This window comes from Panthera onca, chromosome D1, assembly GCF_046562875.1.
Source record: "Panthera onca isolate mPanOnc1 chromosome D1, mPanOnc1 haplotype 2, whole genome shotgun sequence".
Taxonomy (NCBI): Eukaryota; Metazoa; Chordata; class Mammalia; order Carnivora; family Felidae; genus Panthera; species Panthera onca.
The window spans coordinates 92,914,832-92,940,102 of NC_138348.1; the positions used below are offsets into that span (position 1 = coordinate 92,914,832).

Here is a 25,271-nt window from a genome sequence, read left to right on the forward strand (position 1 = left end):
GGGGCGGGGGGGAGAACCCTGATGCAACATTCAACCCCACAATGATATCCAAGAAGCAATAATTTGTGTCACTGATATTATCAAAAGGAGCTAACACTGCCATTTTACAGAGCTCAGGAGCTGAGGAAGGCCATGTTGCATGGGTTGTGGGTGGCTGAGGGGGCACAAAAAGATACCCCTTTAGGAAGTAGGAATGGGCAGCCCTAGAGCATCCACTCCCTCTGTCTCCTCAACTCTTGCTTCCCCCCTGCCCTGCAAGGTGAGGCCCTGGGTCTGTAGCCCAAACTCCAGTGTGTTGACAAACAGGCTTAGAAAAAAAATAGCAAGCTCGTTAGGAAGGAGCTCATTAGGACTTGTTGACATGAAACCCATTAGACCAATTAACATTCCATTAACGGCCTGGGGCACCAAGGGGTTAATGCTGCCCAGCAGTAATTGGGCTAGGGTGCCGGGGTTGGGGGCTCAGGGCCTCAAGGATGAGAAACAAAGTCTAATTGGGAACTCTCTGGCCAGCTGGCCCAACAGCATTTGTGCTTGCCCTCTGACCCTAGCTGAGACTACAGTGTATCCGGTAGGAGGGGGGACAGGACCAGCTTCCCTCCGGCTCCTCACTGTCACACCTCATTGCCCCAGACGGGAGACTGGGTGGATGCTTGGCACAGGACAAGGTGTGGATGTATTTCTACCCTCTGGACTCTGATAGTCCTGTTTATATCATCCATCTCTGCTCCCACCCCCTTCTGGTCCAGTTTCTCTCTTAGTGTCCAGGGAAGAAAGTCCCCGCTCCTCTCCCCAGTTATTCGCGGCCCAGTCTTACAAAAGTTCTTTGGAGAAGCTAGAATCCTTGAGGCCCCAGAATCTGATTCATCTGAAGAGTGTTGTAGTTTAGGGCAGAGGGGTGATGGGAGGGAGCATGGACCCTGGGTTTTCCCTCCCTCCCTCCCCCTCCCTCCCTCCCTTCCTTCCCTTCTTCCCTCCCTTCCTTCCTAAGACACAGTGCAGAGGGGCCCCCTGGAAGCTCTTCTCCTCTGTCCTCTGACACACACCAGCAGTATTTTCATTATTTTCCTTGCCTTGCTACACATAGAGGCTGTGGAAGTCCTGCCCCCTGCCTGGGCCTCAATTTCTTCTTTTGCAAATTCCCATCAATTTGCCCATGACCCTGCCTGTGCTTAGGGTCAACAGGTCTGGATTCCTTATCTAGCTCTGCCACTTATTTGTGGCTAGTACAAGCCTCTTTCCCCTCTCGGACTGCAAACTGGGGGGTTTCACCAGAATAGTCTGAAAATCTCTGCCCATCATTAGCCCTCAACACAAGCTTTGTTGAGGGGATGGAAATAGTTGGGTTGTAGTTTCATTCCAAAGGCTAGCCAAGCTGGAGCCTTCTCTACCTCACTTCCCATTTGAGAGGGAGGGAGGAGAACCCTGAGGCCAGAGAGCCAGGAGCTCTCCTCAGCACCCCCTGCCCAGAAGCCCCCAGGTGGTTCCCAATCCCCCCCTTCTCCTCCACCACCCCAAGCTGGCCCCTCTGAGCGGCTGCCTAGGCCTGGGTTCTGACGTCTAGACAGATTTGCAGGAGGCTGAAATAACAGAGTGAACTCAGCAGGAGGGACCAAAAGGCTGCATTAGTAACCTGGCTGGCTGCAACTTCTCCCTCAGGAGCAGCCGCCTCAAGCCTGGCGCAATCCCGTTTATTTTCCTTCAGCCTAGAGCCGCCTCCAAAATGATGGTCTCTGGCCCAGCTCCCTTCCCAGGAGCCGCCTGTAGGTGGCACCTCGGAGCCCCACTTTAATTGCATTATATAATATAACCTGTTTACTAAATCATGTAATCAGTCGCCTTAGGATTTACAGCTTCGGATGTGTATAGAGAATTGGACTTTGAGTCAAATTTAAAAACAAATAAAAATGAGAGGCAGCTGTTGCTGATAGTGTGATATTCATCTTTTGGAAACAAATTCACCCCACTGCTATAAATTATGCTTGGAAAAAAAGTGTTGTTGGTGGGAAGGAGTTGGCTAGGTCTCCTGTGCTGGCAACTCAGAGCGATGAATCTTGAAATAACGGTGTCAACCTGTCACTGATTTCATGTGACTCTGTGGATTTATCTAAAGAAATGCAGGGGCGCGCGCACACACACACACACACACACACACACACCCCAGATTTCTTTGCGAAACCCTGGAAGGGCTAGAAATCTGAAGCACGATGGTCACTGTGCCCGGTTTATGGAGTCAACGGTGGGCAGTGACAGGGCGGGACCAGTGCAGGAATGGTGGAGAAGACAGAGGTGGGAGGGAGGATGTACCTGTGGGCTGTGAAGCTGTAAAATCTGAGAAGGTCTGGTTGAGAAGGTCACTGTTTGCAAGCGAGGGAGAAGTGAAGGGCCTTTGAGGAATGAAGGGGAAGGGGCCAGCCCCCCAGGAGCCCACCAAATGCTGGACCAGGTGCTGTAGGAACTGGGTGGTAGCACAGGGGCCGGAGGATTCAGGCGACAGGAATGCCGTGGCCTGGTGGACGTTGTTTTGCCCCCGTCTTTCTGACCGTGGGTGCTGGGGGCAAATGGAAGTCCTCCAGTGTGCTAAGAGCAGAGCAGGTCCAGAGTGGGGTGTGGGAGACTGGAAAATAGTTGTGTCTCTGTTACTGAAGGCCAGACAGGCAGGAGGGGAACCAAGCAGGCTTTGCACTCGGGATCAGACCCCTGCTCACTACTGTCCTGAAGGTTGGCTGGCTGAAGCTCCAAAATGAGCCACCGCTCCACCATGACCCAGGTTCCCAGGGATACTGCACCTGGCATGGAGCCCAAGTCATTGCAGAATGCCCTAGCCAGGAAGGCCACTTCCCTGGTGCCCCTCTGGTTCCTGCTTGGTTCCTGGGACCCTCGATAGGAAAGAATTCTCTAGTGACTTCAGCAAGACAGCAGGCAACTCAGACTCCTCAGCCACCAGAGCTCTTTGAACTAATTATCATTTGCTACCTTTCTGGGAAGCCTACTTGGGCGGTGGTACCAGGTCATGCCCTATTATTATGATGCTGGTCTCCAGGGAACAGAGTGGAGACAGAGCGGAAGCCAGCGTGAGCTTTAACTAGGACTGCTGGCTTCTGACTCCCTGGGAGATGTGAAAATGTCTCTCTCTCCCCACTTTTCTCTCCTCCTTCAGCCCTTAACTGCCACAGGGGGCAAATGGTCTTTGGAAGGGGTAAGAGCCTTCTGTGAAATCAGAGAAGGCAGGGACCCTTCCGCTCCCCTATACCAGGAGTATAGTCTCTTCCAGACGGCTGTGGTCCTCCTTCCAAGGGCCTCCACTCCTCTCCACTCCCCGCTCCTGAAGCCATTTTGTGGTTTGGTCTTTATCCTGAATAGCAGTATGTCTTCCGTGTGTGTGGCTGGGTCAGCAGGTCATTTGTGCACTCACTGACCCAAGCCTAGAGACCCCATTCTAGGAGGAGAGGTTTTGTTTTGTTTTTGTTTTTAATCCACACTGGATCCCTCTGTGCACTCAGTTTAGTGATGGGACGCTCAGTGGTCATGGAAGGCAGAGGATTCGACTCCGCCCTGGGTGTGAGTGGGGCTGCTGGCAATCAAAGACCCACATCACCCCCTGACCAGCTTTCCCAGACACGAGCCCCCATCTGGACCTATTGCTTCCTGCCATGCCTCTCTGACACATGAGGTTCTGAGCACATCAGGGCCCAGACTCTGGGCACATCAGGGCTGCTGCTTTGTCCCTCGACTCCCCCAGTTTAGCTGTTTTTCAATTTGTCTTCAAACACATGGACCAGGGTCAGAGTTAGGATAGCAGCTCATGCTCATGCTCTGCTCCAGCCCTCTTTCCTGCCTGCCTCCTGCTTCCCCACGCCAGGGCCAGAAAGTGACAGAACCCCCTCTCCTCCCTGCCTGGGCTGTCACACCTTTCCCGGCTTCAAAAAGCTGCTGATATATTTTACAAACTGAAACAGCAATTTAATTCCCCCTGATAGCAGCAATTGTCCATTAGATCTTCCTACCGAGGAGCTTTAACAATAATTCCTTTCATCCGACTGCTTGCTTCTTCTTGATCTGAGAATCAATCCCATAAATAGCAGGCAAGAGTTTTCACATTACTCTCCCCCTCCAGCTTTTAGCATTTTGATGAAGATTCTCCTCTCCTCTTAAAGCATTTCACAACTTGGCAATTTTTCCCCCTTTGGTTCCTTTAAACAAAATAAAACAAAAAAACAGAAAGGTTGGGGGGGGGGGGAGAAGCATGCTGGTTATAAGGGTAAGCGCTGCCCTTGCATGTGCCTCACAGGTAAGTGGTTTGCGCTTTCACCTGCCTGGAGGCAGGGATGGCAGCAATGACCTCCAATGGCCACCTCCAAACTGCTGAAAGTGGGTGCTGTTCTAACCCACAGGGGCACCATGTTGGGGTCCTAAATTTCACACTCACCTATGGCTGGGGCCAGCTTTTGCCAGCAGCGATGCCTGACTTGGGACATTTTTCCCCTTCCAGGAAACATCTCCCTTGGTGCTACACCTCAAGAATGGAGGCGGGGGGGGGGGGGGGGCGGGTGGTGGGTGGGTCATGCTGTTGCCACATGGGGTGGAGTCCATGTGAAGGTTCTGTCAATGAGCCTCTCTCCCTGGGCCTGTGGCCAAGTTCCCACCCATCACTCAGGCAACTCTCAAACCTAGAGCTGGGATTCTGCCCTCTGTTTTACATTTCCAGCCACTCCATCCAAATAGCCTGAGTGGGTGAGGTGGGGAGGGACAGGGAAAGGAGAGAGTCACAGGCCTTTCATTCAATTATTTCTCTTTTCTTTTACACAGGCAGGCAGCCCTGATGGTCAGGGGCAGAGGAGAGCCCTCCAGCTCTTCCACAGGTATAGTGAGGGTGGATTGCCAGGGCACCTGGGAGCCCTGGGCTGCTCCCCCAAGACACCATCACATGCTCTCTTGTCTGCACGCGCGCGCGCACACACACACACACACACACACACACAAATCTAAAAATGAACCCAGGGACCGAAATCCCCCTCGACAAACCTGATCCCCAGGTTTATTATTATTTGTCAAGAGCTGACGGCAGCCGCTGCTCGGGAACAGAGCTGAGAAAACAACACAGGCTGGGCCCCTGAGGCTCACAACTCAACAGAGACAGAGGAGCAGCTCAGATGCTGGGGATCCCAGATGGGAGGAGAGCTTCTGATTCTTGGAGGAGCGAGGCAGTTACCTCCCTCTCATAAATCTTTCTCTTCTCTGAGGCAGGCACACAGGGAGGATAGCACTCCTGGGGAGCTGGAAAGAGGAAGGAAAGCAAGAGTGGGCTGGGAGGGGGGTGGGGCAACAGGACTGTGAGGAGGGTGGCATCCATAGAGATAAGGGACCCTGACTCCCATCCCATCTGTCCCTTGTGATGCTCTTAGATTCTCCTGGAACCAGAGGATCCTAAGGGGGTCAGCCAGGCTCCTTTTGGTCCTCAGAACCATACCATGTCCTCTGGCTGGATGATACCTGGTTCCATTTTTTTTTTTTTTTTTTAATGGCCTCCAGAAAGAAACGGTGAAGAGTCAGGGTTGTTGGAGCAAGTGGCTCTCTGGCTCAGCTTATCATAGAAAAGCCACTCATCCCTGATACTTCCTTCCCCAGCTCATGGAAGGGAGGGAGACCAGGTAGAGTCCAGAGCAACGAGGTCCACTCAAGGAAGGGGGAAAGGATGCCCAGGGGCCTCCCTCAACTTGGCCTCACTGCTGTTGGCAACAAGGACAGGTCCACTGGCTCTGTGTTCCTCATCTGTCAGGAAAGGGAGCCCCAGGGAAGGGAGGATAGTGGCTGCCATGTGCAAAAAAGTGATGCTGGGTAGAGAGCGCATTCCTGGGCTTTGCCAACCGGACTCAAGCCCCAGAGAACAGATATGCTCTCTATCACCTAATGAGAGTTTTCCTCCATGCTTTTTGCTGTGCTTCTCAGCTGCCATCAAGGTCTCTGTATCACACTCTCACGTCCTTTCCTTCATCAAAATTTTGCTCAAAACTCTACTTTTCCATGAAGGAGAAGTAGAGCATGGATGATCACTACGTGTGTTTCTATATTATGGAAAATCTGCTTCCCATCCACATGGCCTATCTTGCCCATTGAACCCTGTGCTCCCTGGTGGACCAGATCATGGCTCTTCCTTGTCTTTCCTCTCTAGGGGGAAAAAATCTTATGAGATAGAGATTTCACAAGCTCTATCTCTTCATGGAGCTTGAATATATACACAGTTACAATTTAATTTCTTTGGCTTCCTGTTAAAATGTAAAACAAACAAACAAATCTGGAAAAGATAGCTCTTCAAGTTCCAGCAGTCACTTACACCTCAGTGAGAATGAGTGTGTTTCCCTGGAGCAAATTTTGATAGGGGTGAGATGGTAAATGCAATTAATAACAGCTGCTGTTCATTGAGCTTTCCCCACGCCCCAGGCATTATGCTAAGCTTCTGATGCACATAACCTTGTTTATTTTTTCCCAGCCACCTTATGGCATAGGCATGATGGCTGTCCTCATTCATGGACGTGGAAACTGAGGCTTAGTGCGGCTGAGGAAGTTTCCCAGTGTGACGCCCGGTCTGCTTTCAGATTCTGAACATTTAACCTAGAAGTCCCAGGGTGGAGGCGGGAAACCCAGAGGAGGAGAGAGGCCCCCAGGGAATTGGGGAAGTACAGAAAAGGCAAGGATGAGTGTAGAAACAAGCTACTGACTTTGAGTTGGGCCATCCACTACAGGCTGCCCTTTTACCTTCACATGCCCTGCATTTCCACGAATTATATTCTAGCAGTCCTCCTAAACGTCCTCCGAATGCCAAATCTGGGCGTCTGTGCCTCCATTAATGCACACGCACTTCACGCCTTTGGAAGGTGCTTCCACTTAGACAGCAGTTCGCTTCTGCCAGCCCTGTCATCTTTGGATGGCAGCGTGTGCGCACATCTATTTAAATATTTTATTGCATTTTGCTCTCATTATTTCATAAAAACGAGTGGAAGGTGGAAAACTGGAAGTGCTGATACCAGCTATAAGAAGTAGGGGTCTCGTAAACATAATACCACTGAGACAAACATGGAGAACATTAAGCGTGCTGAAAGAGGCAAATCTTGAGTCTCCGTCGTAGACTCACTGGACTGTGGGTTCAATTATGAAGGGAAAGAACAAAATTAAAGAATGAATAGGAAACGACAGAAGTACAAGGTTGAAGACTGCATCCAAAAGGTGATGCGTAAGTGGTAATTGGGTCATGTGCTTTAGCTGTCTGGGGGCACGGCTCTCCGGACTTGTGCAGAGCGAAAGCAGGGCCTGCCTGTAGGCTGACCCCACACTCTGTGGCACCAGGGCTGGGGCTCTGACTCACATTGACTGTGATTCCCTCAGCGTCTCTTTCCTGTCAGCCGGACCCTTGGGCCCTGCTCGGCCCAGGTGGGGCAGCCCAGGTGGGGAAGCCCAGGTGGGGCCGGGTGGGCTGGAAGGGAGGGCGCCGGTGACTGTCCGCCTGCTCTCCACATCTCCCCTTGCAGTTCTTTCCCCAGCCCACCCATGGTTTTCCAGGGACCACCCACAGCTGCAAAGAAGCCCCTGCTCTGGGGGAGGGGGGGACGTGTACCCACGACTCACAGGTGAAGAGGCACCTGGATGTATCTTTGGAAAGCCTGCCCAGTGGAGCAGTGTTGGTTTTTGCAAGTTGGGGCAGCTCATCCTTAGGGGGCATCCCATCTCTTGTCCTGTCTCCCCAAGTTCTAGCTTTATCCCCCTGCAGAAGCCCCTTCCTGCCCACCCTCCCCTCTCAGCCCAGAGGGACTCCAGGCAGCCATCTAAATGGGTGGCCAATGAGGACATCTTTGCAGGCCAGCAGCGGGGTTATTCCCCACAGCCTCCCAAGCAGGCAGCAGCTAAACAGAAGTGCAGAGGACCAGAGCTGTGTTCCACTTCCCACTGGCTCCTGCCTGTCCCCTGTCGAGCCCCATTCCCTTTAAACTCCAGCCTTGGAAAGGGGTCTGTAGTTCTCTGGCTTCTAATAGGGAAACCTTTACTCATATGCTGGCCCTTTCTACTGCACTCAGGCACCAAGAAGTGTTTCATATTAACTTGTCTGAAAAGTATAACTCACCTCCAACCTTAATTCTGCCTTTTGCAATGCCAACTCACATTCTATCATGGTGGTCCCCCAGTGGAAAGAAAGAGTCCTGACTTCAGTACAGAATCTTTGTGGACTTGAAGTTCAAATTTGGGCCTCTACTTTCCCCCTCTTCTCTCTCCAGTAAGAGGGGACCCCACTCGTCATAGCAGGGCAAGGACCAGGGGATGGAAGAAGAGAAGACAATTTTGCCCAGTAGACTCTGGCCCTTGGGGACCAATTAGGATTCTCTGACTTAGAACAGAGGATGATCTTCTGGGATCTGAGCTCTTGTTAATCTGGATCTTCCATTTTCTGGCCCTCTCAGGGAAAAGGAGCAAAGCATCTTGGCTCCCAGATCTAGAGGTTCTGTCCAGAGCAGGTCGGTCTAGGCAGTCAGGGGAGCTGCGTGTGAGGTGTCTGTTCCCAGAGCAGTATCTGGGGTGGGGAAGAGGGGCAAGTGAGAATTCTCACCCAAGATGCCTCCCCCAGGGTACAAGGTAGCCTAAGTCTGGGGCATATCCGAGCTATCGGCAGGCCGCTCTAATCTTTCTTCTCTTTTTAGGGCCTGGCTGTCTCAGGTCAAAGCATCTGCTGTGCAGTATTGTGGAGGGAAGTCTCTTTGTGCGGGAATTCATAAAAGTGAAAAAAAAAAAAAGATCTCACTTAATGAGACACTTGCCATGGACAGAGATTATTTTGCTAATGGGACCTGTGTGTGGAGGGGAGCTGAGAAGGTGTAGGGAGCAGGGAGATGAAGAGGAAAAGAGGCCCATTTGAGAATGATCAGGAAGGTCAAGGAGAGAGGTCCCCAAGGGGGACAGGCAGGGGATGCTGAGCAGATGAAAGGCTCGAGGAAATGTCGGTAGTGGGAGGCTGGCCGCTGTGGCTGCCCTCCTGCCCAACCTCTGCCTTCCCCTCCCTTCTCACTCCTCAGTTTTTTCCCCAATCCCAGGAGCAGCAGGGACTCCGGGCTCCAGGGCGGACTGTCAGAGGACTGGCAGAGTGGAAGCATCCTGAGCAGTCATGAGGTCTGACTTCTCTGCTCAAATGAGAAAACTTGTCCAAGTCTATGCAGTGAGTTGAATATAGGGACCTAACTAGAACCCAGGTCCCAAGGAACAAATTCGATAATCATTTACTGAGCGCCTACTATGCACCAGGCTCTGTGCTGGGCAGTGGAAGTTCCAGGAGGAAACAGACAAGTGAGCAGGACAAACAAAGGAATAATGAAATGAACATATCCCTGAGCTGAAGCAAGGCAGGTGACTATTTCGGGTTGAAAGTGGTCCCAAGGCCTGAGTAGGGGTAATGAAAAAAAGAAAGGTGCAAACAAAATCAAACACACAGTGGTGACATTCTCAAACTTGCAAAAGAAGAGAAAATTGAATGTTTCCATAAGTTCTCATTGCAAGATTGGAAATAGGAAGACGGTAGAACAATGTCTTCAAGACCTAAAAGAAGAAGGTTTTGATATGGGATTCTGAGCTCAATCGAATTATGCATCAAGTTGGAAGACAACATAAAGCCTGTTTTGGACATGAAGGAACTCAGAGTTTATTTCCCACCCATCAATATCAGAAATAATTAGCGGGGTATTCCAGTAAAACAGAGGAATCAGAGGAAGAGGGCAGCGTATACATAAGATGGTGGCAACCTGATGTGACCCAGTGGGAGGGAAGAGAGCTGGATGGGAATGAAGTGTGGGCGGTTACCCCTGGGGGCTTGGAAGATTCTACTGCAGCAGCCAAGTTGTAATGTAGAGGGTTCCATTTCCTTTTCCCTGGTCAAATCACACTATTCAGTTCTGTGGTTGGATAATATTTCCATCTTACAATCAACGTATAGTTGAAATGCAGAGAGAACTACAGTGATAGACTATAAATCTTCTAAATCTGTAAAACCGCTATTACACTACATAAATAAAACATAGAGTTAATTATATGTAGTACTATGTGCTATATAGTGTAGAACATGTAATGTATACACACTATATTCTTTTTGTTATTTTTAAAATATCTATTTTTAATGTTTATTCATTTTTTTTGAGAGAGACAGAGACAGAGTGTGAGTGGGGGAGGGGCAGAGAGAGAGGGAGACACCGAATCGGAAGCAGGCTCCAGGCTCTGAACTGTCAGCACAGAGCCCGACGCGGGGCTCGAACTCACAGACCGTGAGATCATGACCTGAGCTGAAGTCGGACACCTAACCGACTGAGCCACCCAGGCGCCCCAACACCATATTCTATATAATACTATATATTAAAAATAGATAATGTCAAACATGGTTTAATAAAAATTATCAAACTAATTCAAATTGGAAGGGGAGAATGTGTGCTAACTTCCCTGGCTTTCATAGCAGGGAGTTAATAGATAAATACAGAAATGAAGAAAGAGGGACGTAAATATATTATATAACATAGTAAACATTGGCCACCAAATAACTAGAATCAGAGACTGTTCGTTGTGGTTGACTTTGGATTGTCGGGCTTTGTGGGTAGAGGTAGGGGAAAGAAGGGTCACTTTTTATTCTATTTTGTGCCTTTTACCCTGCCTTTTCCTCACATACATACTTTACTTCAATTTAACAATACCTAAAGTTAAATAATGAAATATCCATCTAAGAGAATACTATATTCAGCAGTTGAAAATAAGGAGACAATCTATTTATTTTCACCTGAAAAGCTGTTCATTATGTAACATAGGTTAAAAAAGAAAGTTTTTAAAAAAAGTATTTAAGGGGCGCCTGGGTGGCTCAGTTAAGTGCTGACTTCGGTTCAGTTCATGATCTCGCGGTTTGTGGGTTGGAGCCCCGTGTCGGGCTCTGTGCTGCCAGCTCAGAGCCTGGAGCCTGCTTCAGAGTCTGTTTCCCTCTCTCTCTGCCCCTTCCCCACTCATGCTTTGTCTTTCTCTGTCTCTCAAAAATAAATAAATGTTTAAAAAAAGTATTTAAAATATGGTATTTAAGTCTGTTTGCCTAAGCACCCAAACCAGTAAGCTATAGTCCCCTTCTGTGTTCTCTGCCCCATGCCAAGGGGCTTGCTTTTGGAAGTCTTGCTTGTCTCGGGTTTTTATAAGATGCATATCTGGTTTTGCCACAGAGAAGAGCTATTTTATGTATGTTTCAAGTAACAGATGGAAGTTTTTGATTGTAAGTGGTCAGTCCCAAGACTGGCCTGGAGGAAGCCGCCGGGGAAGGAGGATCTGAGGCTTACAGATATCAAGACTGAAAGGTACCTCAGACAGCTCCTGGCCCACCTCCCTCCTTTCACAGATGAAGGACATAGGTGGGGCCTGATAAAAGGTCACTCCATTGAAGTAGTGTCCAGAAAAGAGAACTTGGGCTGTTGAAAGCCAGATTGGGGAGCCAGCCCATGAAAAGTGGAAGGGCTGGAATGGAGGCCTGAGACCAAGGCTCTGCAGAGAATCCTACAGGGAGATGTGTGAGGGGCTGGGGGATCTCCTTCAGGGGCTGCTCAACGTTCAGATGGCTTGATCTGGAGGTGGAGACCTGGCAAAATTAGACCAGATCACCCTTCCTTAGTGTCCACGGTAGCCGGAAAGGCAAAACATTAATGGAGGCAGGAGGAAGCGTGTTGGGGCTCCTAAGGAGGGGCTTGGCAAGGAGCTGACATTTGCGGAGTATTTATCACGCGCCAGCTACTGTGTGAGGTGCTTTCTAGTACGTTATCTCATTTAATCCTCGAAGAAGGCTTCTAAGGTAAATACGATTATCCCAATTGCATAAAAACAATGATGGTCAGAAAAGTTCAGTTCACTTGCCCCAAATCTTACAGCCGACAAACAGCAGAGCTAGAATTTGAGTCTGGGTGCGTCTGGTCCCAAAGTCCCTGCCCAAGGGATCAGAGGGCTTCATTAAATATATGTCAACCAATTATAAGAGGAGAAATGTCCTTCCTGAACCACGAAACAACTAATCCTGTTCTCTTCCTGAGCCCCGCGTGTGTGATCAGTCCCTCTACTCAGTCCACGAATACCCAGGCACACTGGCTGGCTCCTGGGGACCAGGATTTACATTTGCCCGACAGCACAGTGAAAATTCCACCTGGGAGAGTATCAGCAGTGGAGGCTCCCTTTCCCACAGCTCTGAGGACTGACATTGCCTCCTGAGGACACAGAGTCCTGCTGTTCCAGAGCCTGGAAGGAGAGGGGCTGAGGATGAAGCATGGGTACAGGGAAGAGGAGAGCGGCTGGAGCCCCGAATTCCTGGTTTCTAGGTGCTCAGCTCCACACCTGTCCTCCACCAACCTCAAGGGCACACTAACTGCTCTTGTGGCCCCTCACATGCTGCCCCCGGCCTCCCTCTGTGTCTCCCTGGGTACCTCTGCCTTCAGGGGGAGGCAGGCAAGCCCAGGAGAGTATGTCAGTTAGGGTTTGTCGGTGACACGTGGAGATCATTAACGAGGCTTATTTTTAAATTGTAATTGCAAAATGTAAATGCTCCCCAAACTGATGTGTAATTGCTACCCCTCCGCCCCAGCCCTTCCCCTCTGGTGCCAGCTTTGCAAGGAGAGAATTAGAAAATAAAAAGGGGGTGGATTATGTAAGCAAAACGATTTTAAAAAAAGAGAACGAGAGAGCTAAGAATTTAAGTGAGACAGCTGGCGGCTCCTCTGATTGCCACACTGCCAGCATTAGCTGCAAAAATTGTCCTTGCCGACTGCACCAATCCAAGCAACAGTGTCAACTGTATTTAGCCCCTGGAACAGACTTGTCTGACATTCAGCAAGATAGTTTGGTGGTCAGTGTGTGTGTGTGTGTGTGTGTGTAAGGAGAGTGAGGGGAGGTCAGGATATTTGAGGTTGCCTCTATGTCATCCATGGAAACTTTCCATTCTATAAGACACAATCGGTAGCGATCGTTACCAGTCCATCAACCCATTTCCATTCTTCCCTTTATTCTAGCACGTAAGGAGGTGAGGAGGGTTGGGGCACCTCCATTCTCCCAGGCATGCTGTGGTCTGTTTGGACTCTAGTATCTGTAGCCTTGGAGTGGAGAGAAATAGGACTCTATCAAGTAGTTCAGCAAGAACCTCAGCATGATTGCCAGTCCCAGAGAAAGTCCCCCGGACTTGGCCACAACACCTCTGCACACAGGTTCACCAGGAGTCTCTAACCCTGTCCCCTTTTCCTTTCCTTTCCTCTCCTTTCCTTTCCTTTCCTTTCCTTTCCTTTCCTTTCCTTTCCTTTCCTTTCCTTCCTCTCTCTCTTTTTCTTTCTTTCTCTTTCTTTCTTTCTTTCTTTCTTTCTTTCTTTCTTTCTTTCTTTCTTCTCTCTCTCTCTCTCTCCATCTTCTTTAAGCCCTCACCACAACTACTGTCTTCAGTGATCTCCCTTTGACATGGCCGTGCACACAGGCTCGTTGAAGGCTGTTGAAAAGATTGTCAACTTGTCCCTGAAATGGACACTGCCAAATCCCTTTGCTCAAGGGTGAAGCCTTGATCCCCCTAGATATGTCTTTCTCTGGCGTTTACCTCTAGGAGCCACAGCATGCTTCAGCGTGCTCCCCACTGCTTGAGACACAGAGCTCCCCACATGGCTAGAAGGCATAGGAACTGGGACAAGCACTGTGAGCCAGTTCTTGCCCGTGTGGTCCTCTGGAATATCTCTGGCCTTGCTAACTTGGGGAGCTGGCCCTGGGAACATTCACCTTTCTGGTTAACTGTCTCCCTTTCCCTCTCTCCAAGGAAACCAGCTTTTGTGAGGAATCGGGCAATGATGACTGCCCCCCAAAATGAAGGCCGATGAACTGTAAGGTCATGGCAGCTCTAGAACAGCAGAGAAACTTCCAAAGTCCTGGGCAGCGTCCTTTGGAGTTGGGGCCCAATCTCACCATAACAGATCCAGCCCTTATCATGGCTTACTGGAAAGAAAAAAGGGTTGTTCTGGATAACCGGATTCCTAAATCCCTGCCTATACTTATGTCTTTGAGATCATGAAGTTACTTAAGGGGATTAAAAAAACCCCTATCTGATAAGAAGATTAAATGAGATTCTCCATTCAAAATGCCTTATACATTCTAAAGAACCATTTCGCAGAGTTCATCAGAAACACCTGGAACGCAGTTTCCTCTGTGCTCATCAAAAACACTTGGGGTGCAGCTTCGGTCTTAACCTCGGCTTAGAAATCAGACTCTCTGGTGCGAGGTCCAGGTTGTGCTTTTTAACAAACGCCCGTAGGCGGTTCATAGGTGATAACGCTTGCTCCAGAAGGTTGTACAATGTTATCATCACTGTGGATGTAAGCAACAGCCTGTCCATCTGCATCGACATCACTTCATTGTTCCCAGACTGCACAGAAGAAAGAGAGGTACGTAGGGATAAGGCACAACCCTGGCCCTGTCCTCAAGGAGCTAAGGGGGAAAGATGTGAAGCAAAATGATACGAGGTGTGTGTTCCTAGGTCGTATATGCTAAGCGCCAGCTAATGTGATGGGCTGCTTCTCGAGGCTTTCAGAAGAAAAGATCATCTGCCTGGAGGGTTTAAATATGTGCTTAAGGATGGAGAAGCATTTCTTACTGTTCGGGTGATCCTGGCGGACTCGAGGATGGCCCTCAGGAGACTCACTCCCTCTTCTCACTCCCAGCTGGGCCAGAAATTCTTCCTGTCACCTGGTGCCAGAGCACCTGTAAAAAAGGGTAGAGCAGCTCTCAGAAGGGGTTAGAGGCCTGGGGGGGGGGGGGGTCAGAGGACAAGGGGGTGCCCACTCTGGTTGTGAGAGAGCATTCCATTTGCTCTACAGACCTCCCTGCCATATGTGCCAAGCCAGTCTCTCTCTTCAGTGTGGCTGTTCAGGCCCACTGAGCCATTTTAGAGCCCAAATCCTTGTCACGGTTCCAAGTGCCCTGTTGTCAACCTTCTGGTCTCCTGATATCGGTTGTATGTTCGGTCCTCTCTCCCCCAGCGTGTGGGCAGGTCTCTGAGTGACTCTGGGCCCTGGGCAGGGCAGAGCTGGCTTCCTGTTCTAAACTGTAGGGAACTCAAAGGAAGGGTAGTAGTCACAACCTTTCCAGATGTGCATCTGAGTCTCAGATCCTTTTCCATTGGCAGACTTTGGCTGGGGTTTGGGGAGACACTACTGGGGGTGGGGAGGAGGTCTGTGGGCAGAAGGGATGAAGAGTCAGGAGGGCAGTGGACCCCGAGCAGAGCCTGGCAGTGAAGGACAGCCTTGGCCTACAGGTGGCTTTGGCTGCACCACTCACTGATTTATTTTTAGATCGAAGTGAATCATTTTGGTTCTCAATATTTGAAATGAACTTAGATGTTCAGAAACTGAGGTTGGTGGTCTGTACTGTTCTAAGGGCTGACCTGACACTTCCCAGACACTTATGTTAATTTTCTTCTTATGAATCCAGGTCCTAATTTGACCCCAAGGAGGCTGCGCTTAGGGCTAGGATGGCAGGGTCACGGGATGGAGGGTGGACGAGAGCTGCTCGATGCTTGGGCTGCATTTTTAGGGCAGCACCGGGGGCATACAGCCGAGAGCCCCGGCCCTACAACCAGAGGTAAATGCATCTTTTAACATTCACAGTTCCTTTCTAGTTAACACCATCTTGGTCTCCTTGTAAAAACACATTTGCACCTCAGTAAAGCATGTAATTAACTAGTGACATGACAACAGGAGGAGCTAAACAGTGGCCCGGGCTGGGAGTTGCAGTGGGGAAATGGAAATTTAGACATTTGCCTGAACAAGACTTTCCCGCCTCCCTTCCGGGGTGTGTGTGTGTGTGTGTGTGTGTGTGTGTGTGTGTGTGTGTGCACGCACACGCGCATGCGCCTCCCTGGGGGTGAGAGTGGCAGAGACAGAGAGACAGAGTATCCGGGGTCCTGAGGGGGTATGAATTCCCACCTGCAGGAAAGAGTGAGCTGGGGCATGCTAGGAGGGTGGGATGGGCTGAGAGAAGCTTCCAAGATAGGTGGGTTGCTTAATGAATTTCCATTAACAAAAACTCACTGGGTTGAAACAACCCCCCTCCCCACCCCTCAGATGCCTCCCAGGAGCTGAGGAATAGAGACACATTCAAAGCAGCAGGGGGCCAGGTCCCCCCTGGCCACTGCCAGCCCCTGGGATACCACACAGAGAGGCCCAAGGGATCAGGACCAACTGAGGGGAACACATCTTGAGCACCAGATTGCTCTTGTCACACTCCTCATGCCCCCAGCCTGTTCCTCCTCCCTGGGGCCTTGGGTGAATTCTGTGAATGGCTCCCAGTTCTCTGCCCCCGCAGGCAGCCACGCTGGGAGAGGTGTCCTAGTTCCTTCCAAGATCACCCTTTCATTTCATTCTTCTACCACTTCCCATCCCTTTCCAGTCAGAGCAGAAGATGGTCCTCCCTCCCTTTCATGCCCCGTCACAGAACCATGGTGGCCAAGCCCCTCCTTGTCCCCACAGTTTGCCCCTCCAGCTCATCAGGTGCCTCCAGACTGAGTTTCCTAGGCAGACGCCCTTATTCTGCATCCATCCCAGGCCCCAGAGAAGGTAGAACCTCACTACCCCTGATGGGTTTATGCCGGTGTCAGCTCCTCTCCCAGAACTTTCAGTGGCTCCCTATTCATAGAAGGCACCAACAAAGGTTCACTGATGGTATTTTACCAAGTGCAGCCTTCAAGGTGTCTGCAGCCTGGCCCCGTAATACCCTTCTAGACTCTCCTTTTCTCTGCCACCCGCAGGGTCTCTACCCTCCATCCAAACACAAACTTTTTCCATCCTCCAAATCTGTACCACAGTTTCCTGCTTTGCTTGCTGCCCCAGTTCTATATTTCTACCTGACAGAACCTTAACCGTTCTTCAATATTCAACTCAAACATTCTGGCGCTCTCCTCTAGAACCATAAGTAATTTTACCTCCTCCGTGTTTCCAAGTAACATGCTGTTTATCGTTCTCTGACAGCTCTTGCCACATTCTGTCTCATGCTATAGTTATCTTATGTATCTGTCATGTCTTTCCAAACTGGAAGTTCCTCATGGGCAGAGACCCTGTCTTATATCTGTAACTTTTCAGTTTACAAACAACTTTTGTATGTAATATCTTCTTTAACTCTTTTTAAAACAATTTTTTTTAAGGTTTATTCATTTTTCAGAGACAGAGAGAGACAACACGTAAGTGGGGGAGGGGCAGAGAGAGAGAGGTAGACACAGAATCCGAAGCAGGCTCCAGGCTCCGAGCTGTGAGCACAGATGCGGGGCTCGAACTCACGAACCACGAGATCGTGACCTGAGCTGAAGTCAGACGCTTAATCGACTGAGTCACCCAGGTGCCCCCTAACTCTTAAAACAACCTGTAAAGGTCAATATTTTAATACAACTTAATTTTCATTATCTTTACAAAACAATAGATGCTGATTAGTACAAAATAGTTAAGTAAGACAGAGAAAATTTAAGTTAGTTGTAATCCCACAATGCAAAGATAACCATAGTTAATATGTAGAATAAAACTCTTCTTTCCTAAAAACAGTGTCATCCTATATAGACTGTTCTGTAATCAGCCTTTTAAATTTAGCGACATATCATAAATATCTTTGCATATAAGGAAAATATACACTGTAATCCTGTGGCTAAATGGCATTCCATTTATGGACACACTATAATTATTCAGCCAAATTTCTACCACTTGTTCAGATTATTTCTAGTTTTTGCTGTTATCTGTTATGCCCATTCTCATCACTGAATTTTGCTCCAGACGTGCTCATTGTCTTAGGATAAGTTTCTAGATGTGAGAGCTGCCAAATCCAAAGGGATGTTCGTTTTTAAAAACTTTTACAATGACTCACAGGAAGGTCACACAAATTTACATCCTGTCTGTGGTGTACGAGAGACGCCTTTTTCTTTGCCAGCCGGTTGTTCCCATTTTACAGATGTGGATAATGAGGCTGAGGAAAGTCGGGTACCAGGGCTTGCCTGAAACCACAACCAGCAAGTGGCATGTCTTCTGGCTCTAGACAGTTTGCTCTTCCAACCTACCCCACTTCTCTTTGCTCTCGTGTTTCTTACCAATCCAAAGGGAGGGGCCGCATTAAGAAGAGCCGAGTAAATGCTGGGCTCCCGCAAGAAAGCAGGTGGCTGTGCCCTGAGTTGTGGGGTGCGCCCTCCTGGGAGCTCTGAGGATGTCTGCCTCCCCTGCCTCATTTCCCAGGTGTCTGGAGCCTACTCGGCTGATGAAACCTCTGCTCTTGGGTAGCTTTTTACTCTTCCTTCCTCCCCTCTTCTGGGCAGCGCAGATTTAGCCTCTACGTATTTTGGACCTTCAACATAGCAGGGCCTGGGCATACAAAGATCGCACACACACACACACACACACACACACACACACACACGCACACAACTCTGTCTTGGAGGTGTTCAGAGTCTTGATGACAAGGAAATAATTGTACCCTGTAATGTATGGATGCTGCTGCTTCTGGTTCTTGGCCTCACCACCCTCACCTCTGCCAAAGCCCACAGTGGCAGGGGTGGGGGGAGAGGGTCTGGGTCAGGGCATGGAAGGTTGGAAGGCCCGCCTGCCTGGTCCTTCAGCCTCTGCTTTAATTGTGTCCCTTCTGGCACTAAAGAGAGAGCTCCTTCCTGATGTCCTGGTGTAGCCACATGCTTTTTTGTCTGTCTTTCTGCTCTAGCTCTACCTCTGCCTCCAACCGCCACCCCTAAGTTGGCCCTGTGGATCCAGAGCCCCCCAGGCAGGAATCACACCAATGTTAGGGAAGGGAAGCCGGCCATCCCTGGCCCCACTCAGGCACTAATAAAATACACATTTGAGAGAGGGAGGATGCTCTGAGTGACACCAGCCTGCCCCCACGCAGGGCACCACTTCAGGGCTACAACACACATAGATTTCTCCTTTCCTAGAACTGACAACCACCCAGTTCCCAACAGCCTGGAGAAAGCTTCAAGGCAGAAATACAGCTTGTAATCTCTGTTCTGTCACTGCCAGTGATCCCTCTGAGCATAAGGAGGGCAACTCACATGACAGAAAGCACTGAGGAGAATGAGAGACAGTCTGGGGTTGTGGGGTATGGGGAGGAGCCTGCTCGTGGGTCGTGGCCACCCCTCTTATCCTGGGGCAGCTCTGTGAGCCATGCTGCCCCTCCTCGCTCAAGGCTGCCTCGCCTGAAGGAGGGGCCAGAATGTGCCTTGTTAGATCTTGGCCAGAGAGGATACACCACCCTCCCTCTTGTTGCCATACAAAATCCTTTTCCTCTAGAGGCCAGCATGCAGCCCGTGACACTACTGCCCTGATCCTGAGGCTGGACATGGGCTTAATTATCAGGCAGCCTGACAGGCAGGGAGGCAGACAGTGAGAGAGAGAGAGAGAGAGAGAGAGAGAGAGAGAGAGAGAGAGATGGATGGGAAGACATGGGCTCTGTGTGACCTGATGGCCCAGATATTTCAGGGACAAAGAAGGAAGCAGGAGCTTCATCTTAAAGATGGAGTCCCTTCTGTCTCTACGAGATCTCCAGGGAATGGGGTGGCTCCCACCCCTAGTTCTTTCTTTAGCCCTGGTCAGGCCTCTCCCTGCCTGTCCAAGTTGTAAACCAGGGCGCCCTCTGACAAAGACGGGCAGGCTTCCCCAAGAAACACCTTTGCCTGTTTTGCCAACTTGTACTTTTTGTAGATGAACAGGACAGTAGTGAACTGGGTCTCTGAAATCTCTGGCCAGAAGCCCAAACCAAAGGCCACTTTGGAAAGCTGCCCCATGCTGTATCTATCCCAGGAGCAAAAAACACCAGAGTCATTGTCTCCTTTGGCCTAAGAGGCTTGAAAGAGCCTGTTCTCACTCTGGAGCCCACCCCAGTACCAATTCTGGTGTAAGTGCAGTGGTGGAGGGGCCCTCGGGCACCTCTCCAATAATGGACATTTGTGACAGTCTAAGGCTGCTCCCACCTCCTTGCTGGGCCAAGCAAGCTAAGGATGCATGACAGCTCGATCCAGCCAGGCCATGGCTTTGCTAGGTGACATTGGCCAAAACCCTTCACGCTTTGAATTCTGTTCCATCATCCCCATCATCCCCATCATCATCATCACCACCATCATCATCATCCCCATCATCATTATCATCATCCCCATCATCCCCATCATCATCATCATCACCACCATCATCATCATCATCATCATCATCCCCATCATCATCGTCATCATCATCACCATCCCTATCACCATCACCATCATCATCATCATCAGTTTTCATCATTGTCGGTACACAAGAGGCTGGACCTGGCTGACAGTGTGATCTCATTCTCTGACTGCTCTTGGTCAGCTGTTAAACTCAACTGTCCTAGCCTCACGTATCACCAGAGCAACAAGGCTGATCTCAAAGAGACCAGATTCCAATCCTCTAAGAAGACAGGGCCTCCTTGGAAGCTAAGATAATTCATAGACTTGTTTACACTGATTGTCCCCTGTCCTTAGGCCCTGTCTACAATGGCTTGCCAGGGCCTAAGAAGACAAAATCCAAATTTCTTAGCTTCTATCGTTATCCTCCATAATCAGCCCAAACCTACCTCTTTACCTAATCCCCTGGTCTTTTCAACCCAAACCTTTCCCCAGCCAGGCTAGGCTGCCACTGTCTCACAACCTAGCACATGCCATGTCTGAGCCCTGTGCCCCCTCGCTAGGCCACCATGCCCTTCTAGAAGGCCTTGTGCTCCCCTTCTCTCTTGGCTGTCCAGGTCCATCAAGTCCTGCACTTACTCAGGTCCTCTTTCCTCAAAGACAGTCTCAAGTCTTGCCTTTCTCTGACCTTCTGCAACTGCATGAAGTCAACCTCTTGTACCTCCAGCCTGTGATTGACCCTCAATCTTAATCTATTTTGTCAACTTCTGCTTTCTGTGTTAATCTGATATCCTCAATGGCACCATATGTCTTTGAAGACAAGATATGTGTCATTTATTTCCTTTATACTCTCCATATATACATAGGTTAGCACCTTGTCCTTGTAGATCGTTGAAAGTATCATTCCAGTCACACGAAGAGGGACTAGTCCTGGAAAATACTAATTCCAATGAATGCTTAATCAGTTTGTTTGAAAGTTAGCTATTTCACTATCATTACTTATTGCCAAAGGCATTATAATTCCCTATATTTCAATGTGTCTCTGAATGAAGAGCTTTTGACCAAACTATGGATTATTTCATATGACTCTTACTAATATCATTAATGAATGTGGAGAGATAGTCCAGCAGAGTGGAAAAGGCTGTGAAGTGAGACAAACTTGGATTCAAATCCTAGATCTCTTTCTTCCTAGCTATGTGGCTTCTATAAGTCTTGGTTTTCCTATTTCTGTAAAATGCAAACAATAATAGCTAACTCACAAACTGTTTATTAGGATTTTATGTGGATGTGCTTAGCAGATAATAAAGTACTCAGCAGTGACCCAGACTAGCCTTTAACAAATGGTAACTGTTGTCATTAATGACAATGATAGTAATGACAATTCACTTAGATCTTGTCATCCTTCAAGATTCAGCTCTGTATTGTTTTCTCTCCATGCCACCTTATTGCACATAGGGTAAGTTATTTCCTCCTTTCTGCTCCCCTAAAAACTGGGACCATATTTCTTATAAGATAAAGTCCAAAGTTCTTGGCCATGAATTCCAGGCTATATCTCACTAAATTATTGTTACATATCCCTATAGGTGTCCCTCCCATTAAGCTCTGAGCTTCCTGAGCAAGGTGTTCCTCACATTCGTGCTTCTAGCTCTGGCCTAGTTTCAGGCTCAATGTGTATTTATTAAAAAAAATTTTTTTTAATGTTTATTTATTTTTGAGAGAGAAAGATAGAGCATGAGTGGGGGGAGGGGGCAGAGAGAGAGGGAGACACAGAATCCAAAGCAGGCTCCAGGCTCTGAGCTGTCAGCACAGAGCCCGACGCGAGGCCCGAACTCATGGACCATGAGATCATGACCTGAGCCGAAGTTGGATGCTCAACCGACTGAGCCACCCAGGCGCCCCTCAATGTATATTTATTAAATGAGGTAATGAATGGATGAACAGGAATGCCAAAGGCAGTCAAGAAACTTGGGAAAAATTGGACCAGACACAAATTAGAGATTGGTGACTGGGAATCCATCATGGAGAGCAAATGTCCCTGTTAAGGCAACTAAGACCAGCCTGACTTTAGAGAAGTTACTTAACTTTTCCAGCAGGATTTCCTTTCTTGGAGAAACTTTCAGCCCCATCGAAAGCCCTTTCAAGATCTCTGCAAAGCCCTGCCTGTCTCTACCCTCCCTTTCTGCTCAGCTGGGCTCACTCAGCCCCTTTCCTGACCACTCCCTTGCCATTCCCACATGCTGGGGCGCCTGGGTGGCTCAGTCGGTTAAGTGCTGGACTTCAGCTCAGGTCATGATCTCCCAGTTCACGGGTTCAAGCCCTGCATCGGGCCCTGTGCTGACAGCTCAGAGCCTGCAGCCTGCTTCAGATTCTGTGTCTCCTTTTCTCTCTGCCCCGCCCCCAGTCACACTCTCTCTCTCAAAAATAAACATTAAAAAAAAAAAAAAGAATATCCTATGTGCTATTCTCTTAGCACTTACCCCACCAAATTGTGATAGCCTGTTTGCCACTTTGTCTACTCCACTAGATCGTAAACTGAATCTCAAGCCTATATATTGTTGCAGAGCCTAATATGTATTTTGGACAAATTGGGTGTTCAATAAATATTTGTTGAATAAAGGAGCAAATAATGTATACATTCGGCAGAGGACATGTACGCACAACATGCTAATGCCCTTTACAAAGGGCTGTGTTATCCAACTTATAATTAAATTTTTTTTTAATGTTTATTTATATTTGAGAGAGAGAGACAGAGTGTGAGTGGGGGAGGGGCAGAAAGAGAGTGAGGGAGACACAGAACTCGAAGCAGGCTCCAGGCTCCAAGCTGTCAGCACAGAGCCTAATGTGGGGGGCTCAAACCCACTGACCGCAAGATCATGACCTAAGCAGATGTCAGATGCTCAACTGACTGAGCCACCCAGGCACCCTCAATTTATAATTTAATTCTTGTAATAGCCCTATAAAGTATGTGTTATTAGTCCTGTATTTTTTAATTAAAAAATATTTTTAAGTTTATTTATTTATTTATTTTGAGAGAGAGAGAGAGAGCAGGGGAGGGATAGAGAAAGAGGGAGAGAGAGAGAATCCCAAGCAGGCTCTGTGCTGTCAGCATAGAGCCCGATGTGGGGCTTGAACTCACAAACCATGAGTTCGGCCCATGACCTGAGCCAAAACCAAGAGTCAGATGCTTACCCAATCAGCCACCCAGGTGCACCTAGTCCTGTTTTTAAAAGAGGAAACTGAGGTTAAACAGTGACTTTGTGACTTGCCCAAAGTCACAAAGCTGGGGAAAGAGCAAAATGAAAGAGCAGAGTCCAAGGGTTTCACGGTGGCCTCCTCAGCACCCCTGCCCACCCGCCCACCTGCCTGCTGCCTACCTCACCAGGGAAAGGATGCAAAGAGGCTGAGCTGCTTCAGGTCTGCCTCACTTGGGAGATAAACAAGAATTCTTCTTCTCATCATTTGGTGAGTTGCTGACATTTTGTTTGACAAAGAATCTAGGAAAAGCGTCTCCTGGGACTAGTTTTGGGACTAGGCTGTGATAATATTTCTTTATTGAAAAAGGATGCTAGGAATTGAGCTCTGGTTGGCCTTTTACATGGAGTAATTTATGCAGGAAATGAGAAATAATTTTTTTTTTTTAAAAAAACACATGTTGAACTGCACATCGTAACAAAGACAGGAGTGATGACCACACACACACACACACACACACACACACACAATATCCCAGAGATGTAGTCACAGACACACAAAGGCACAAAACTCTAGTTCACAGTCATGGTCACAGCCACACACTCTGTAAGAAGTAAAAAGATCCCCAGTCAGATCAATAGAGCCCTGGGGACACACCCACTTGCAAGATAGTCTGATGCCTCTGACTTTTCCTTCCAGGCCTTCCAGGGGAAATTGGAATTTTCCCCCACAAGTGTAAATTTCAGTTATTAAGGAACACACAGGAAGGATGACACTAAAAAAACCGAATCTCTCTGTGCCTTTCTGCCCTTTTCAGGGCCCTGTTGCCTCCTGCAGTGATCACACTGCATATGGAGAAGCTGCCAGCCTGATGACGTGCCTCCCAGGACATAAGTTCCCACTCCGGGAGATTTACACCTTGGGCCTCACAGAGGTTTCAGTCATAACCTACTCCTGGAGGACAGCAAAGGAATGATAACAAGGATGAGAAATGAAATGTCTGTAAAATTCTCATTCAGATGCCACTCAGAAATGAATCTCAGAAATGGAAGGGATGGTAAAAGGATTTTATTTAAAATGCCTCCCTCCCTAGGCTGTTTGGGAAGGACTGGGATTCTGAAAGTCAGGAATTCTCCAGCCATGGTGATTTTGACTTAGGCTCAGAGTTGAGCCTAAGATCCCTGTTCTGGTGGAATTAGCAACCGAGATGCTCAAAGAGGCCAGAAATTGCACCTGGAGGCAGGACACCTGGCTTCTATCCATAAGTCTCCTGTATTAGCTCTGGATTTGACCCTAGGCACATCATGGCCTGGCCCTCAGTCTCTCTGTCTGTAAAATGAGAAGGTTAGGACCAGATTGTTGCTTCTGCTAGGGTCTCATCAGAAGTCCCCTTGCCCCCTAGGCAAGTGTTAGCAAGATTTCATACACCTCTGTATCTGCACGGTGATTTATACATCCCAAAGCATATCCAGCCACATCCATCAGCTTCTTGCTTGAGCTCACAGTGACTTTGTGACATTGGTAGTGCTGAAATCAATACACTCATTTTATAGATACAATAATCAAAACTAAGACTTAAAGTGTCTTGGCCAAGGTTGCAAAGAGAATCAATGTTGACTCAACTTACACGGAATTCAAATCTTCTCTTGAATGTCACTCCCCATTTAAAGAGGGAAAAATGCACGATATACCTTGAAAACCCTGGAGTTTGCTCTGGAAAGTAGTTTTTCTATTGCCTACCTTGGACTTGTTAAATAATAACTATGATTTTAAAGCTCCTGCTCTCTTTTTGCATGGCTTAGGATGAAGGCCCAGGGCAGGTGTTCTTTCACTTAGGAAAAAGATTTAACCATCCTTTGACTACTAAAGAGGGCCTAGTCTGCTGTGAGGGGAAAGA

General features: G+C 48.7%; 1 protein-coding gene across 10 annotated transcripts in view; it reads right to left on the reverse strand.

The window, feature by feature from the left end:
- Positions 1 to 25,271, reverse strand: part of PKNOX2 (PBX/knotted 1 homeobox 2) — a 315,397-nt gene that overhangs the window by 82,648 nt on the left and 207,478 nt on the right. For 8 of the 10 annotated variants that reach the window (XM_060605135.3, XM_078432921.2, XM_060605134.3 and 5 more), the window contains one exon: positions 14,660 to 14,766. The exons of the other annotated variants lie outside the window; for them this stretch is intronic. The gene's annotated coding sequence lies outside the window, so the exon portion shown is untranslated. The remainder of the gene's footprint in view (positions 1 to 14,659; positions 14,767 to 25,271) is intronic. 10 annotated transcript variants of the gene reach the window in all.